Genomic DNA, 17,698 nt, shown 5'->3' on the forward strand with positions numbered 1-17,698 from the left:
ATCAAAAATTAGCCAGGCATGGTAGCGCGCGCCTGTAGTTCCGGCTACTTGGAAGGCTGAAGCAGAAGGATCGCTGGAGCCCAGCAGGTCGACGCTGGGGTGGCCATTGGCGTGCCACTGCACTCCAGCCTGGGTGACAGAGTGAGACTCTGACTCAAAAAAAAAAAAAAGAGAGAGAGAAAGAAAGAAACCAAGATTTGTGTGCTGGTTGTACTCATTGCTTCTGAGGTGTCATTGCTTTGGAGCTCTCTTAGCAGAGAGACCTAAGAATTATCCCAGACTTTTGAATTTTTCTCAATATCTCCAACTGATTGTGGTCTGTGCTTGAACACTTCATTATTTGAGGAAATTGCTCCAGAAACAGTCTTGCCAATTATTGGGCAACCCTCTAAATTTGAAAACAGTGGTCATTGGTTTCCTCTACTAAGTCTTATCTTCTCTGTGTTAAACATCTGTAGTACCTTTACTGCCATTACTGTCATAACAGAGTTTTTTCTTTTTTTTTTCATGGCCATTGCAGCCTTGACCTGCTAGGCTCAGTCGATCCTTCCATTTCAGCCTTCCAAGTAGCTGGAACTACAGGTGTGTGCTGCCACACCTGGTTAATTTTTTAATTTATTGTAGAGACAAGTTCTCGCCAAGTTGCCCAGGCTGGTCTTGAAGCCCTGGGCTCAGGCACTCCTCTTGCCTTGGCCTCCCAAAGTGTTGAGCCACCACACTTGGCCATGGCAGAGTTTTAAGATCTACTCATCATTCTGGTTATTCTGTTTTGTTCATACTTTAGTTCGTTAATATCTCTCTTTAAAGATTGGCATCTAGAACAAAATGTACTATTTCAGTACATGTTCTGACCATTACAGAGGAGTAAGTCAATGACTTTCTTTGTTCTAGACCCTATGTTACAGTTAATGCAGGCCAAGATTAAGTTGGCTTCTTTTCTTTTCTTTCTTTCTTTCTTTTTTTTTTTTTTTTTCGAGTTGGAGTCTCACTCTGTTGCCCAGGCCTGAGTGCAGTGGCACTCTCATGGCCACTGCAGCCTCAACCTGCTGGGCTCAGGTGATCCTTCTGCCTCAGCCTTCCAAGTAGCTGGGACTACAGGCGCGTACCACCACGCCCGGCTATTTTTTTCTCATTTATTGTAGAGACCAGGTCTCACCAAGTTGCTCAGGGCTCGTGGTTGCTCATGGGCTCAGGCAATCCTCTCACCTCTGCCTCTCAAAGTGCTGGGTTTAAATTAGTTGGGCGTGGTGGCCTGTAGTGATCCTTCCACCTGAGCCCAGCAGGTTGAGGCTGCAGTGTCCAGGAGTGTGCCACTGCACTCTAGCCTGGGCAATAGAGTGAGACTCCAATTCAAAACAAAACAAAACAAAAAAACAAAGTGCTGGGATTATAGGAGTGAGCCACCACGCCCAGTCAGCTTTTTTTCTTTTTCTTTTTGACAGTCATATTAATCACTCTGTTGACTTATGTTGAACCTATAGTTAGTTGAAATCTTTAAAACTTTAACTCCATCTATTTGGTACTTCAACACTTGTGTTTTAGGACCTAGAACAATTTGACCTCTTTCTTTTTGACTTGCTAAATTTAGCCTATCATTCTGGCTTGCCAAGCTTATTTTGAATCCTGAATGTCATCCAGTTGTATTAGCTTATTTTCCAGCTTATCATATGCAAATTTGATTAGTATATCATTGGAGTTTTCATACAAATAACTATTTAAAAACATCAAAAAAGGCAAAATGGAGCTCTTATCTTTTCAGCCTGACTAGACACCATTTCCCATGTTGAAATCAATCCATCGAATCAGGGTTTGCTGCTGTTCATTTACCTTCAGCTGCTGTTGCATATAGAATCTGAGCCAACAGACCTGACACAATACTACCTTGAACAATTTCTAGTCTTTTCCTGGGGCTAGTGCTTCAGGGTCATAAGGGAGGCTTGTTTATTGTAAAATGGGGACCTTTCACATAGTCTAAAATTACTATTCTTGAGTGGAGATTGTCCTGATCTGGCTCAATTTGTGTCCTCATTGGTGCTGGAGGCAAAAAATAAATGTTTCAACAGCCAAGGCTAGTCTACCTTAATCATAGAATCTTCATTGGATCTAAGGAACTTCAGAGGTCATCTAGTTCAAGCTTCTAAAACCTGACTGATAAAAGCTATTAATGTGCTCTTCTCTTTTAATGCTATGTCAGTCAACAGGTACTTAGACACTTGATTAAAAAAGGAGGAAAGGTACCTTATAGAAAAGCGCTCTCAGAATTTGCAAATAAGGATAGGAAAAGAACATTGTGTGAAAATGAAGTAAAATGAAATAGTAGATAAAAGTAGCTATCTGAAAGTATACATCTGTAAAATTAATCTACCCTACGGGAGAGCTAGGTTTTCTTTTAGTAAGACTGGGGTATTTTTCAAGTTTCCATGAAAGACCAGATTATGGTTTTAGGAAAATGAGAAAGAAATGTAGTAATGTAAAAATCCTAACTCACTTAACTGCTTTATAACTTGACCATCTGAAATAGTGATCTATGAATAGAAGGATGAAGGGTGATTATCTGCTAGGAGCCTGGAAAGGGGAAGAAGGATATTTTGTTTCTTTAGCCTTTTCTGAGGGTTATTTTGTTGTTTAATTACATAGATAATATGTGAGTACATTCTTATAAAAATGTTAAGACAATATAGGTAAGAGTAAATTCCCTGACTAGGTATGGTGGTTCACACCTATAATCCCAGCACTGTGAGAGGCTGAGGTGGGAGAGTCACTTGAGCCCAGGAGTTCAAGGCCAGTCTGGGTAACATAGTGAGACTTCATCTCTACAAAAAATAAAATTAAGCTGGGCTTGGTGGCTCAGCCTGTAATCCCACACCTTGGGAGGCTGAGGTGAGTGGATTGCCTGAGCCCGCGGGTTCGAGACCCGCCTGGCCAACTTGGCGAGACTTCATCTCTACAATAAATCAAAAAATTAGCCAGGCGTGGTAGCGCGCGCCTGTAGTTCCAGCTACTTGGAAGGCTGAGGCGGAAGGATCGCCAGAGCCCAGCAGGTCGAGGCTGTGGTGGCCGGAAGCGGCCACTGCACTCCAGTCTGGGTGACAGAGTGAGACTCCAACTAAAAAATAAATAAATAAATAAAATAAAATAAAATAAAATTAGTTGGGTGTGGGCACATGTACCTGTAGTCTTAGCTACTCAGGAGGCTGAGGTGGAAGGAGTGCCTGAGCCCAGGAGGTTGAGGCTATGATGAGTTTTGATTGTGCCACTGCACTCCAGCCTGGGGGATAGAGTGAGACCCCAATTCCAAAAAAAAAAAAAGGTAAGTGTAGGTGCCCTTTTACTAATCCTCTTGCCTCTAATTCTGGTTAGGCAGACTTTTTATAGAAATATTCTGAGTAGAGAAGGTTAGTTTATCAGGCTTATATAATCTAATGTTAATATATTCTTTGTGGATATAAACTCCCTTTGTTTTAAAAATGTGCTCACAAATCAAGTTTTTTTTTTTTTTTTTTGAGTTGGAGTCTCCCTCTGTCGCCCAGACTGGAGTGCAGTGGCCACTCCCGGCCACCGCAACCTCGACCTGCTGGGCTCTGGCGATCCTTCTGCCTCAGCCTTCCAAGTAGCCGGAATTACTGGTGTGCCCTACCACGCCCGGTTGATTTTTTGATTTATTGTAGAGATGAGGTCTCGCTGCCCAGGCGGGTCTCGAACCCGCGGGCTCAGGCAATCCACTCACCTCAGCCTCCCAAAGGCGCAGGATTACAGGCTGAGCCACCGAGCCCAGCTCAAATCAAGTTTTTAATATATGGTCTGGCTTGCTGAATGAATATGCCTACCTCACTACAGGGATTGTTTTGTACAAAGATATTGCCTATCTAGGAGGTTGGTCCATATTCAGCAGCTTAGCCTCCTGATTTCAAACATCTCTCTGACTTCTGTATATAGTGGAGGATACAGGACACAAAGACATTTAAAAAAAAAACCCCATGATTAGCTTATGGCTTTACTGGGAAGACTAGACTTGCATGTGAGGCATGTATGTTGTAATAAGACAGTATATTGTAAAGGGTTAATTGGACAGCATGAATGAGTGCTATAGAAATTCATATCCTCCTTCAGTTCCTGTCATCTCTTCTTCCCTTTCTTTCTTTTTTTCTTTCTTTCTTTTTTTTTTTTTTGAGTAGGAATCTCATTTTGTTGTCCAGGCTGTAGTGCATGGCATACTTACGGCCACCACAGCCTCGACCTGCGAGGCTCAGGTGATCCTTCTGCCTCAGCCTTCTCAGTAGTTGGAACCACAGCCATGCATTGCCACGCCTGGCTAATTTTTTAATTTATTGTAGAGACAAGGTCTAGTCAAGTTGCCCAGGCTGTTATCAAACCCCTGGGCTCAGGCAATTCTCTCACCTCCGCCTCCCAAAGTGTTGGGATTATAGGCGTGAACCACCGCACTTAGCCTTTCCTTCCCTTTTATTCACCTTTTATTTCCTTACCTCCCCCTCTTCAATGCACTATAATCTGGCTTCTTTCCTGCCATTGGCCTGAAATTGCTTGGGGTGGAAGATATGAGGCTACAGGGACACATGTTTTACTTTGCTGTTTTTTACTTAGGGTCATCTTATCCATTCTCACGGCCTTAACTTCTTTTTATACACTGACTTCATGCTAATGTATGTTCAACCTAGACCTCTTTCCTGAGCCTCAGACCCCATATATCCATCTGCCTATGTGGATGCTTCATAGGCACCTCAAATTCACCATTTCCCATACCGAGATTATTCTTTCCCCACCCTTCTCTGTTTAAACCTGTTCCTCTTCTTATGTTCCTTATGTCAGTACATGGCACAGCTATCAACCAAATACCCCAAGCCTGAAACTTTCACACCATTCTCCCTCTGTTATTCTACCACCAAATCTTTTCATGTTTATTTGCTAAATTTTCTTTCTTTTTTTTTTCTTTCCTTTCTTTTTTTTTTTTTTTTTTTGAGGTGGAATCTCACTCACTCTGTCGCCCAGGCTGGAATGCGGTGGCATGCTCACGGCCACCACAGTCTCGACTTGCTGGGCTCAGGTAATCCTTCTGCCTCAGCCTTCCAAGTAGCTGGAACCACAGGCGCATGCCACCACGTCCGGCTAATTTTTTGATTTATTGTAGAGACAAAGTCTTGACAAGTTGCCCAGGCTGGTCTCAAACCCCTGGGCTCAGGCAATCCTCTTGCCTTGGCCTCCCATAGTGCTGGGATTACAGGCGTGAACCACTGTGCCCGGCTATTTGTTAAATTTTCACTGAATCTACATATTTCTCCTTATCCCTACTGCCACTATCCTGGTCCAGGCTACCATCATCTCTAACCTGAAACGATTACAATTGTCTCCTAACTCATATATTTGCCCCCACTCTTATTCTACCCCTAAAATCATTTCCCACACTATAGTCAGAGAACACATCCTAAAACAAAAACCCTTCAGTGTTTTCCCATTCCCCTTAAGAGAAAATCCAAAAAAATTTTTTTTTTCGAGTTGGAGTCTCACTCTGTCACCCAGACTGGAGTGCAGTGGCCGCTCCCGGCCACCGCAGCCTCGACCTGCTGGGCTCTGGCAATCCTTCCACCTCAACCTTCCAAGAGCTGGAACTACAGGCGCACGCTACCATGCCCGGCTAATTTTTTTTAAAATTTATTGTAGAGATGAGGTCTCACCAATTTGCCCAGGTGGGTCTTGAACCCACGGGCTCAGGCAATCCACTCACCTCAGCCTCCCAAAGCATGGGATTACAGGCTGAGCCACCGAGCCCGGCTATCCAAAATTCTTTAAGTGACTTATAAGGCCCTACGTCTGACTCCTGAATCAGCTTCATTTATCACCACTCTCCATTTGAAACTATGTACCTTAGCCATTCTAAATTCTGTTTTCCATTCTTGGAGTATGCCATATTCTCTTTCTCTTGAACCTAAGCCTTCAAATATGCTACTCCAATGTCTGATTGTTTCACTTTCAGTGATACTATGACTGAGCAGTGAATAGACTGGTGACAGTTTGATCCTTCCATTGTAAAATTCCTCATTATCTTTCTCATCCATCCTCATTGTCTGAAAGACATTGTCATTGTCTGTTAGCATCCTTGATGATTATTATCTGAATCATTTATTTCATAAGGGGATTCCAAATGGTACTTTTTCTAGTTCTGTCATTCCTTCTGCATATTACATGAAGGAATTCTTTACAAAAGAATTTCCCCTTACCAACCAGGTCTATTTGGTATCCTAAAACAACAGTTTGTATATGATTGGCAGAGAGAATGTTTAACTCTTTTGTGATTCTATTTTTAAAAGTTTATTTAAATTAGTAATTTGGAGCTTTAGACAGTTTTGTTAGTTATGTTTCCAGAGTAGCAGATAAAAGCCCGTTTACTACACAAGGTAAATGAAACATTATATATAGCAATGAAAAATAGAAAATATTTTGTAAAATTAGTTATTATACAAAAGAAAACTGAATTAGCTTTTTTTAAAAAAAAAAGTTTAACGTGAGTGGTAGTACTTGAGTGAAAAGCAGTCTTAATTAGAGGAAGAAGAAGTAGATGGATACTTATGGTTATTTCAGGGGATCTGCTGAGTACTTTCAAGGACTTTTAGAGTTTGATAGCATTGGTTCTTATGTTTAGTTTCGCCACAGATTTTGGCTATTTTCATTTCTTTGACAGGTGTTATTAGTAACACTTCTCTTGTATTCAGCAACTAGAGCCTATGATCAGGATAATTTTTGATTCGTAAATGGAGAGATGCATTTCCCAATATGCCAAGTGTTCGAGAGATTTAAAAAGGTGGATGTGAATGAGTGAAGTGAAATTAACTGAGTTGAAAGTACTATAAGACAAGAAGGAGGAGGAAGAAAAATGTTCGTGCCAGGACTTTGAGGTATGAGGAAGGGCCAGGGCCAGGACTAGGGTGAGGCAAGCAAGATGCCTATATGAGGGGGACCCCCAAAACCCAGAATTCATTTATAAAACTTGTGCATTTATTCTTACATGTTTAAACTTCAGTCACCTTCAAAGTACTCTCCATTTGATGCAATATACCTATTGAGATGCTTTTTCCATTGCTCAAAATGGTTTTTGAACTCATCAGTTTTGATGCCTTTTAGTGCTTCTGTCGTTTTTTATTTCACCTCTTCCACATTGGCAAACATTTCCCTTTGAGGACTTTTTTTTAGTTCAGGGAAAAGTCACTTGGGGTGAGACTGGGTAAGTAGGGAGGGTGAGCCACAAGGGTCTGAACATTCAGCACAGTGTGGGCGAGTGCATTGTCATGGTGGAAGAACTAGTCACCTGTTTGTCACAACTTGGGACATTTCACCTGCAAATTGTGATGCAACTTTCTCAAAATATTCAGATAAAAAATTTTGATTGACAGTTTGATCCAGAAGAACAAATTTCGGGTACACTACAAGGGATCCACCCTCCAAAAGATAATTCATTTTTTTGCGGGGCCGGAGGAGGTCTCACCATGTACTGGAGCTCCTACACTTGCTTGATCCTGAGAGTATTTCCTTAAATTTTGTGCCCTAGAACAGTGATCTGAGGTCTATCAATTTGAAACAGGGTAGTGAGAGCCATGGAAGAACTAGATACTAAGGCTTTGGGAGTCCTAATTACAGAGGTCCTAGAGTTAGAACCCAGACAAAAACTCTACGGCTACAGTTAAGAACTCAGACTGACTGGGGATACGTGGTGGCTCACACCTATAATCCCAGCACTTTGGGAGGCTGAGGTGAGAGGATTACCTGAGTCCACAGGTTTGAGACCAGCCTGGGCAACTCAGCGAGACCTCATCTCTACAATAAATCAAAAAAATTCGCTGGGCGTGGTGGCATGCATCTGTATTTCCAGCTACTTGGAAGGCTGAGGCAGAAGGATCACCTGATCAGGTTGAGGCTGCAGTGGCTGTGAGCATACCACTGCACTTCAGACTGGGTGACAGAGTGAGACTCCGACTCAAAAAAATAAAAAATAAAAATAATAAAAAGAATTCAGACCTATGTGATAGGAGGATTGATGTCAAAACCAAAGTAGACAATATCAACTCCAGTCTGGACTCAAAAACAACAACAAAAACAAGGCAGAGTGAATATTGGAGGTCAAGAAAAGCTTCACAGAGAAAGAGACCTGTGCTGGAGTTTAAATGATGAATTAGACAATTCTTCCCCGGTCAAAAAGGTGTGGGAAGAAGTGTGGTAGCAAAGACAGAGGAACAAGTAGGTGTAGAGTCATGGAGATGTGAAATAGGAGGGTGAGCGGCTGGAATTTAGGGAATGGTAAGAGATGAAGTTGGAGACCATGTCATAGGGGGCTCTATAGGCCATGCTGTAGATCTAGACTTTGTGGACCTTGGGGAGCAACTGGAGGTTTTTTCTTTTTTAAACATATTTTTTATTTTAAAATTGTGGGGTACAGTTAGGGGTTAGGTATATTTGTATATGCTTGGAAATTACATGGTTAGATTTGTGAACTTCAAATATTTTAAATTTTCAATTGTACTCATAAGTAAAGAGAATAGTACAACAAAGCCTCATATACTCATTAATCACATTCAATAATTATCAAGATTTTATCAGTCTTGTTTTTTTTTTTTTTTTGAGTCGGAGTCTCACTCTGTCGCCCAGACTGGAGTGTAGTGGCCGCTCTCGGCCACCGCAGCCTCGACCTGCTGGGCTCCGGCGATCCTTCCACCTCAGCCTTCTGAGTAGCTGGAATTACAGGCACAAGCTACCACGCCTGGCTGATTTTTTGATTTATTGTTGAGATGAGGGCTCGCCAAATTGCCCAGGCGGGTCTCGACCCCGCAGCTCAGGCAATTCACTCACCTCTGCCTCCCAAAGTGCAGGATTACAGGCTGAGCCACCAAGCCCGGCTAGTCTTGTTTTCATTCTCTTTTTCTGTTTTCTTTTACCTTTCTTTAAAAAACAATTTGCCAAAGTATTTTAAAGCAAATCTAAGACATCATGTTATTTTACCCCTAGGTATTCATTCAATACTGACATTTTCTTATGTAACCACCCTGTTATTATACTGTCTTAAAAATAATAATTCATTGATAGCATCTAATACCCGGTTTATTATTAGATTTCTCAAATTACCCCATAAGATTGTCTAAGAAGAGTTGGTTTGTTCATATCATGATCCAAACAAGATCCATACACTACAATTGGTTATTATCTCTTAAGTCTTTTAATTGAGAGCAGTTTGTGCCTTAGTATTTCTTTTACCTTTTTTTTTTTTTTTTTGAGTTGGAGTCTCACTCTGTCACCCAAGCTGGAGTGCAGTGGCATTCCCATGGCCACCCCAGCATTGACCTGCTGGACTTTGGCGATCTTTCTGCCTTAGCCTTCCAAATAGCTGGAGATATAGGCATGCGCCACCATGCCCAGCTAATTTTTTGATTTATTGTAGAGATGAGGTCTTGCCAAGTTGCCCAGGCTGGTCTTGAACTCATGGGCTAATGCAATTCTCTCGCCTCAGCTTCCCAAAGTGCTGGGATTATAGGTGTGAGCCACCGCGCCCGGCTACTATTTATTTTTCAAGCCATTGACTTGTTGCAAAAAGCGAGTCAGTTGTCCTGTAGAATACTCCACATTTTAGATTTGTTTGTTTTCTTTCTTAAACTGTTATTTACTTTATTCCTCTATACTGCATATTTTTTCTATAATGAAAGTTAACTTTAGAGGCTTGATGCTATTCAGGTTCAACTTTTTGGGGAAGTGTCAAGTATATTTCTTTCACAGAGGTGACTGTGTAATTTACTTTGAGTCACATCTGAAGGCACATGCCCATTCCACTTTTAATAAAAAACTAACAGCCTAATTCCTTCATTATTATATTTTCCATCAACTTTCATCTAATAATTTAATCCATTGGTAGAATTAATTATTTCTCTACAGATTTCTAGATGGTGATTTCCTAATTTTGTTTTCTACACTAATTAACTGGAATTCTTCTGAAAGTAAGCTTTTCCTCATCAACTGGGACTGTTGGGTTACCTGCACAGGGAAGGCAGAAGAAATGACTAATTCTTTCCTTAATTACCAATTTTCAGAATAAAGAGTTGGTGCCTGGCTGGGCTCAGTGGCTCAGCCTATAATCCCAGCACTTTGGGAGGCTGAGGAGAGAGGATTGCCTGAGCCTGTGGGTTCAAGAACACCCTGAGCAACTTGGCAAGACCTCAACTCTACAATAAATAAAAAATTAGCCAGGCGGTTTTTTTTGAATGGGAGTCTCACTCTGTCACCCAGGTTAGAGTGTAGTGGCATGCTCACAGTCACTGCAGCTTCGACCTGTTGGGCTCAGGAGATCTTTCCATCTCAGCCTTCCAAGTAACTGGAATCACAGGCATGCACCACCATGCCTGGCTAATTTTTTGATTTACTGTAGAGACGAGGGCTTACCATGTTGCCCAGGCTGATCTTGAACCTCTGAGCTCAGGCAATCCTCTCGCCTCTGCCTCCCAAAGTGCTGGGATTACAGGCATGAGCCACTGCGCCCAGCTCTGTATCCTTCTGACATGACTCATTAATGTTCCGTAGCTTGCTTTTCTGGCACAAGGCTTATCATGTATATTTCGTGCCCCAGACCTGCCATTTCTCCAAGGAACCCTAGTTGATTTCTATTTTCTTCTTAAAAAACAGCTTTATTGAAATATAATTTACAGAGCTAAAATTTACCCATTTTAAGTTTACAATTCAATAATTTTTAGTAAATTTATAAGAGTTGTACAACCATGACCACAATCCAGTTTAGAACATTTCCATCAGACTAAAAGATCTCCTGTATCCTTTTGTGGTCAATCCCCCTTCCCACTCCTAGCCCCAGGCAATCACTAATCTGCTTTCTGTCTCTATAGATTTGCCTTTTCTAGGGGTTTTATATAAATAGAATCGTGTGTGGAGCTTTGTTTTTTTTTTGTTTTTTTTTTTGAGTTGGAGTCTCTGTCGCCCAGGCTGGAGTGCAGTGGCACGCTCATGGCCACGATCTTTCTGGGCTCAGGTGATCCTTCTACCCCAGCCTTTCAAGTAGCTAGAACCTCAGGCATGTGTCACCACGCCCGGCTAATTTTTTGATTTATTGTAGAGACGAGGTCTCACTATATTGCTCAGGGGTCTCAAACCCCAAAGCTCAGGCAATCTTCTCGCCTCCCAAAGTGCTGGGATTATAGGCGTGAGCCACAGCACCTGGCCCACTATATAGCTTTTTGCATCTGGTTGCTTTCACTTAGCATTAGGTTGAGATATCATTCAAATAAAAAAATTGAGATATCATTCACATACCATAAAATTCATCATTCTAAAGTATATCTCAGTGGTTTTTAGTATATTCACAAGTTGGTACAACCATCTATCTAATTCCAGAACATCTTCATCACACCAAAAAGAGAACCCACACCCATTAGCACTCACTTCCCTTTTTCCACCACCCCAAACACCTGGCAGCCACTAATCTATTTTCTGTCTCTATGAATTTGCCCATTTGGACATTTCATAAAAATGGAATAATACAATATAGGGTATTTTGTGTCTGGCTTCTTATACTTAGAATAGTGTTTTCAAGGTTCATCCATGTTATAGTCCTTCATTCCTTTTTATGACTGAATAAGATTCTATTGTAACACTATATTATATTGTGTCTATCCATTCACCAGTTGATGGACATTTTGAGTCATTTCCACCTTTTATTTTTTGAGTTGTAGTCTCACTCCATTGCCCAAGCTGGAGTGCATGCTCAGGGCCACTGCTTGACCTGCTGTGCTCAGGCAATCCTTCCGCCTCAGCCTTCCAAGTAGCTGGAACCACAGGCATGTGCCACCACGCCTGGCTAAGTTTTTGATTTAGTGTAGAGACGAGGTCTCGCCAAGTTGCTCAGGCTGGTCTTGAACCCCTGAGTTCATGCAATCCTCTTGCCTCCGCTTCCCAAAGTCCTGGGATTATAGACGTGAGCCACTGTGCCCGGCTGTTTCCACTTTTGAGTCATATAGTAAGTCTATATTTATCCTTTTGAAGCACTGTCATACTGTTCTCCAAAGCAGTTGTGCCATTTTACATTCCCACCAATAGGGTACTAGGGTTCCAGTTTTCTCCACTTCCTTGCAACACTTATTTATTGCCCATCTTTTTTTTTTTTTTTTTTTTTGAGTCGGAGTCTCACTCTGTCACCTAGGCTAGAGTGCAGTGGCATGCTCACAGCTCACTGCAGCCTTAACTTCTTGGGTTCAGGTGATCCTTCTGCCTCAGTCCCCTGAGTAACTGGAACTACAAATGTATGCCACCACCCCCAGCTAATTTTTTGATTTTGTGTAGAGATAAGGTCTTGCTATGTTGCCCAGGCTGGTCTTCAACTCCTGTTATTGCCCGTCTTTTTCTCTTTTTGAGTTGGAGTCCCACTCTGTTGCCCAGGCTGGAGTAGAGTGGCACTTATACGCCCTGCAGCCTCAACCTGCTGGGCTCAGGCAAGCCTTCTGCCCCAGCCTTCCAAGTAGCTGGAACCAGAGGCATGCGCCACCATGCCTGGCTAATTTTTTGATTTACTGTAGAGACGAGGTCTCACCAAGCTGCCCAGGCTGGTCTTGAAACCCCTGGGCTCAGGCAATCCTCTTGCCTCGGCTTCCCAAAGTGCTGGTATAACAGACGTGAGCCACTGCACCTGGTCTTGGCCATCTTTTTGATGATAAACATTCTAGTGGGTGCAGCCACTTTGAAAAACAATCTTGCAGTTTCTCAAAAGGTTAAACTTAGCATTCTGATCCCCACCCCCCAGAGGTTGTTGTAGTTTTGTTTTTGTTTGGTTTTTTTGTGAGTCGGAGTCTCACTCTGTTGCCCAGACTGGAGTGCAGTGGCCACTCCTGGCCACTGCTGCCTCGACCTGCTGGGCTCGGCGATCCTTCCGCCTCAGCCTTTCAAGTAGCTGGAACTACAGGTGCGCTGCCACGCCCGGCTAATTTATTATTTTTTTTGATTTATTGTAGAGATGAGGTCTCGCCAAGTTGCCTAGGCGGGTCTCGAACCCGCGGGCTCAGGCAATTCACTCACCTCAGCCTCCCAAAGCGCGGGATTACAGGCTGAGCCACTGAGCCCAGCTTAGTTTTGTTTTTTAAAAAAATTGTTGCTCTTTCGTCTCAGCTGCCACCATGCCATTCTGACCGAGGAAGACCCGGAAACTTCGGGGCCACGTGAGCCATGGCCACGGCCGCATCAGCAAGCACCGAAAGCACCCGGGAGGCTGTGGTAATGCTGGTGGCTTGCATTACCACAGGATCAATTTTGACAAATATCACCCAGGATACTTTGGGAAAGCTGGTATGAAGCATTACCATTTAAAGAAGAACCAGAGCTTCTGCCCACTATCAACCTTGATAAATTGTGGACTTTGGTCAGTGAGCAGACAAGGGTGAATGCTGCTAAAAACAAGACTGGGGCTGCTCCCATCATTGATGTGGTGCGATCGGGCTACTAGAAAGTTCTGGGAAAGGGAAAGCTCCCAAAGCAGCCTATCATCGTGAAAGCCAAATTCTTCAGCAGAAGAGCTGAGGAGAAGATTAAGGGTGTTGGGGGAGCCTGTGTCCTAGTGGCTTGAAGTCACACGGAGGGAGGTTCATTAAATGCTAACAAATGCTTTAAAAAAATTTGTTTAGTAACTTGCCTAAACTAATTTTGTAGATTTTATGTAATGGCACACTCCTTTTTAGTGTGTGGCCTATTGATGCTCAATCTTTTTTTTTTTTTTTTTTTTTCCTGAGTCAGGTCTCACTCTCTCCCAGGCTGGAGTGTAGCAGCACTATCACGGCTTACTGCAACCTCAACCCCCTGAGCTCAGGTGATCCTTCTGTCTCAGCCTTCCAAGTAGCTGGGACTACAGGTGCATGCTATCATGCCTGGCTAATTTTTTGATTTTTTTGTAGAGACATGGTTTTGCTATGTTGTCCAGGCTGGTCTTGAACTCCTGGACTCAAGCAATCCGCCTGCCTCGGCCTCCCAAAGTGCTGGAATTACAGGCATGAGCCACCACTCCTGGCCTGATGCTCAATTTTTAAAAACATTATCTTTATTTTTCAGCCTGGCTTCCTACATGTCATGTCTGAGTCAGGATAACTTAGTGGTCAGCCAATAATTTGTTAGAGATTGTCCTTAAACACCTTGGGCCAGTATGTCTTCCACCCTTTGTTGACTGAATTGTGTGTGGGTTGGGAAACACATTCAAAGTTCAGGAAGTTTACAAATCTTCCCTGACTTTTGCTTTCTGATAGGCCTTCTCATGTCTCTTTTGTGCCTGTGCAAGGCCTCACATTCAGCCAGGTAAATGTAAATAACCAGGGTCCTCCCCACTACCCTGAACTTGAGTTCAGCCTTAGCACATGCACACAACCTTCTATACCGTCAGAGCTTTGAGGGAGCTTATCAAGCCCCGCTATGGCTGTCTTGTTTTCTGGATCTCTGTACTAAACTTTTAGCAGGTCTGCTATTCTATTGCTTGCCCCAACCAATATTGTAACCTCAGGTAACTGTGGTGTTGGTTTTCCCTGATTGTATGCCAGTAAGTTTACTATTGTTTTAACCCCCTGGACATAGGGCTTTTTGATGCGCATTCCTAATCAAGCAATTCCTTTCCGGTAAGTAAATTGCTATTTTTTATGACTTGCCTTGTCTGCCCTTATAAAATCAGCTCCAATGGACTTGGAAGGGGAGATGGAAGCAGTCTCAGGCTAAAACATCATAGACTCCCACTGTTCTTAACCCAAGGTTCAATAGGTTTTCATAAATATTTCTTAATTTAATTTTGATCTATTTCTAGAGTCCTGAAATTGTTGTCTTTGACAATTTTGTTTCGTTTTATCATTATTTTAAGTAAAAGAGGATTTGATGAGTGCCTCATTCTGCCATTCTAGAAGTCTTTTCTAATTTACATTTGAAATTTATTTTTATTTTTTATTCTTTTTGAGACAGGGTCTTTGTTGCCCAGGCTGGAGTGCAGTGGTGCAAGCACAGCTCACTCTAGCCTCGACCTCCTGGGCTCAAGAGATCCTTCCACTTTAGCCTCCTGAGTAGCTAGGACTACAGGTATGTGCCATCACATCCAGCTAATTTTTGTCTTTTTTTCTAGAGATGGAGTCTCACTATGTTGCTCAGGCTGGTCTCAAACTCCTGGCCTCAAATGATTCTCCTGCCTTGGCCTCCCAAAGTGCTGGAATTACAAGTGTGAGCCACCGTACTTGGCCCTAAGAAAATGTCATTCTTAAGTGTTTTTACCCCAAAACTTAAGTGAGGTAATGTATATGCTATTTATTAGTTCAATTTAGCCATTCCACAATGTATGCATATTTCAAAAACATCATATTGTACACTATAAATATATACATTTTTATTTGTCAATTTAAAAAAGATCATTCTGATAGCAGTGAAGAATGGATTGGATGGAGGGTAAACTGGTGGCCAGGATTATAGAACTTTACTCAGTTTTATAACCTATAAGCAGGAGTGGAGAATATAAATAGTTGCCTTCGTTTGTGAGTGAGGATTGATACAATAGGTATAGTGGAAAACCAAGGGAATAGGAGAATTTAGAGCAATGTTTACTGTTATTGAAGTCCTCAGTGGATCCTTCTCTACCTAGGAAGGACATAAAGTTCTAAAGGACATGATGGCCTTGGAGAATAGGTAAGGGTTAAGGAATTAAAGTCCTTGAGGAAGTTGAAGGGCAAATTCAGGGGGGAGAAATTGTAGGAGATACAGAAAAACAAGTAGTTCTGAGAATGGATTCTGTTTGGTTTTGTAGGTAGAACCATTCCAGGTGTCCTACAGAAATGGACGATTGAATTGGAGTTTTTTTTTTGAGTTGGAGTCTCACTCCATTGCCCAGGCTGGAGTGTAGTGGCACGCTTATGGCCACCCCAGCATCGACCTGCTGGACTCCAGCGAACCTTCCACCTCAGTCTTCCAAGTAGCTGGAACTACAGATGTGCACTATCACACCCGGCAAATTTTTGATTTATTGTAGAGATGAGGTCTTGCCAAGTTGCCCCGGCTGGTCTCGAACCTGCGGGGTCAGGCAATCCACTTGCCTTGGCCTCCCAAAGTGCTGGGATTACAGGTTGAGCCACTGAACCCGGTCTTGAAATGAAATTGAGATGAAAAAATTAGAATAGGATATTTCATGATCTGTGGGGTTTAGATGTTAGACCATCAAGGGGGATAATGACGGCTTTCAGGATGAGAAGAGAAAAGGAAAACAGTTGGTACCAAAGTCTTCAGCAAATGTAGGGGAGAGACTTGGAGGTTGACATTTAACATTAAGAGGGTGATAAAATTGAGTAGTAAGAACTTTGAAGAGAGGCCATTGAGGTAAGATGGTAAAATAATAAATACTTTGGGCATCTAGTGAAAAAGATACGAGAAGATACTAACCTGATCTTATGGGGAGTGGTGAGCAAAGGAAAATTAACAGCCTCAGCTGGGTGTGGTGGCACATACCTGTAGTCCCAACTACACATAATGCTGAGGTAGAGAATCACTTGAGCTCAGATGTTCAAGGTCAACCTGGGCAACATAGAGCAAGTCCCCCATCTCTTAAAAAAAAAGTAGTAACAGCTTTAAATTAAGAGCTTTGCAAGGGAAAATAGCAGCACAGTTTGGGACGACCAGAGTTCACTTAAGGAGAAGAAATGGAGGCTGAATGGATGGACATGACAAAAAGGCTAGAAGGTTTTAGGAAATGGTGGATAGTTTATTTTTTGGCTCAAGCATAGGGTGCAATTACTTGTATAAGAAGAAGATAATATTGGAATCTATGTGATTAGTTTGAATCCAGAATATAACTAGTCATTGTTAAAAATATTATTTGCCAGATGGTATGCTAAGAAAACTTTGAAATTGTTTCATTTAGATCTTAGGGAAATTTTGGAACTGATATTGGTAGCCAGGAAATACTTTGACCGCTTTGGAACACTGTGACTATGACAAATGTGAAGTTTGTATGTGTTTGATAATTTATTAATGCTACCATTGGAGTTGAAGTTGACTATAGATCATAATTTTGGTAAGAATGAAGTTTAGGATAAGACATACTTTTCCTAGGGTCTGTCCAGTATCCTCTGATGAATTTTGATCTGTTTGTAATTAGAAAATTGGAGCTTACAGCAGGGCGCAGTGGCTCAAGCCTGTAATCCCACCACTTCAAGAGGCCAAGGTGATAGGAATGCCTGAGCCCAGGGGTTCAAGAGCGCAGCCTGGGCAACTTGGAAAAACCTCGTCTCTACAATAAATTAAAAAAAAAAATTAGCCGGTCGTGGTAGCATGCGCCTATAGTTCTAGCTACTTGGAAGACTGAGGCAGAAGGATCACCTAAGCCCAGCAGGTCCAGGTTGTGGTGGCCGTGAGCATGCCACTGCACTCCAGCCTAGGTGACATAGTGAGACTCCTACTCAACAAAAAGAAAAGAAAAGAAAATTTGAGCTAAAAAATTATTGATGCCAGGCATGGTGGCACATACCTGTAGTCCCATCTACTCAGGAGACTGAGACAGGAGGATTGTTGAGCCCAGGAGTTTGAGGCTGCAGTGAGTTATAATTGTACCACTGCACTACAGCCTGGCCAACAGAGCGATAACCCATCTTAAAAAAAAGTGTTGACTTTTTGCAATAATCTTTTTACTATTCTTTTTCAGGACAAT

The 17,698-nt window shown here is 42.3% G+C and overlaps 1 pseudogene; it reads left to right on the forward strand.

Moving 5' to 3' along the window:
- Positions 1 to 13,163: 13,163 nt before the first annotated feature.
- LOC103250267 lies at positions 13,164 to 13,609 on the forward strand (annotated as a pseudogene).
- The last annotated feature ends 4,089 nt before the right edge of the window (positions 13,610 to 17,698 follow it).

Source organism: Carlito syrichta, unplaced genomic scaffold (genome assembly GCF_000164805.1).
Source record: "Carlito syrichta isolate Samal-C Ts95f unplaced genomic scaffold, Tarsius_syrichta-2.0.1 Scaffold127161, whole genome shotgun sequence".
Taxonomy (NCBI): Eukaryota; Metazoa; Chordata; class Mammalia; order Primates; family Tarsiidae; genus Carlito; species Carlito syrichta.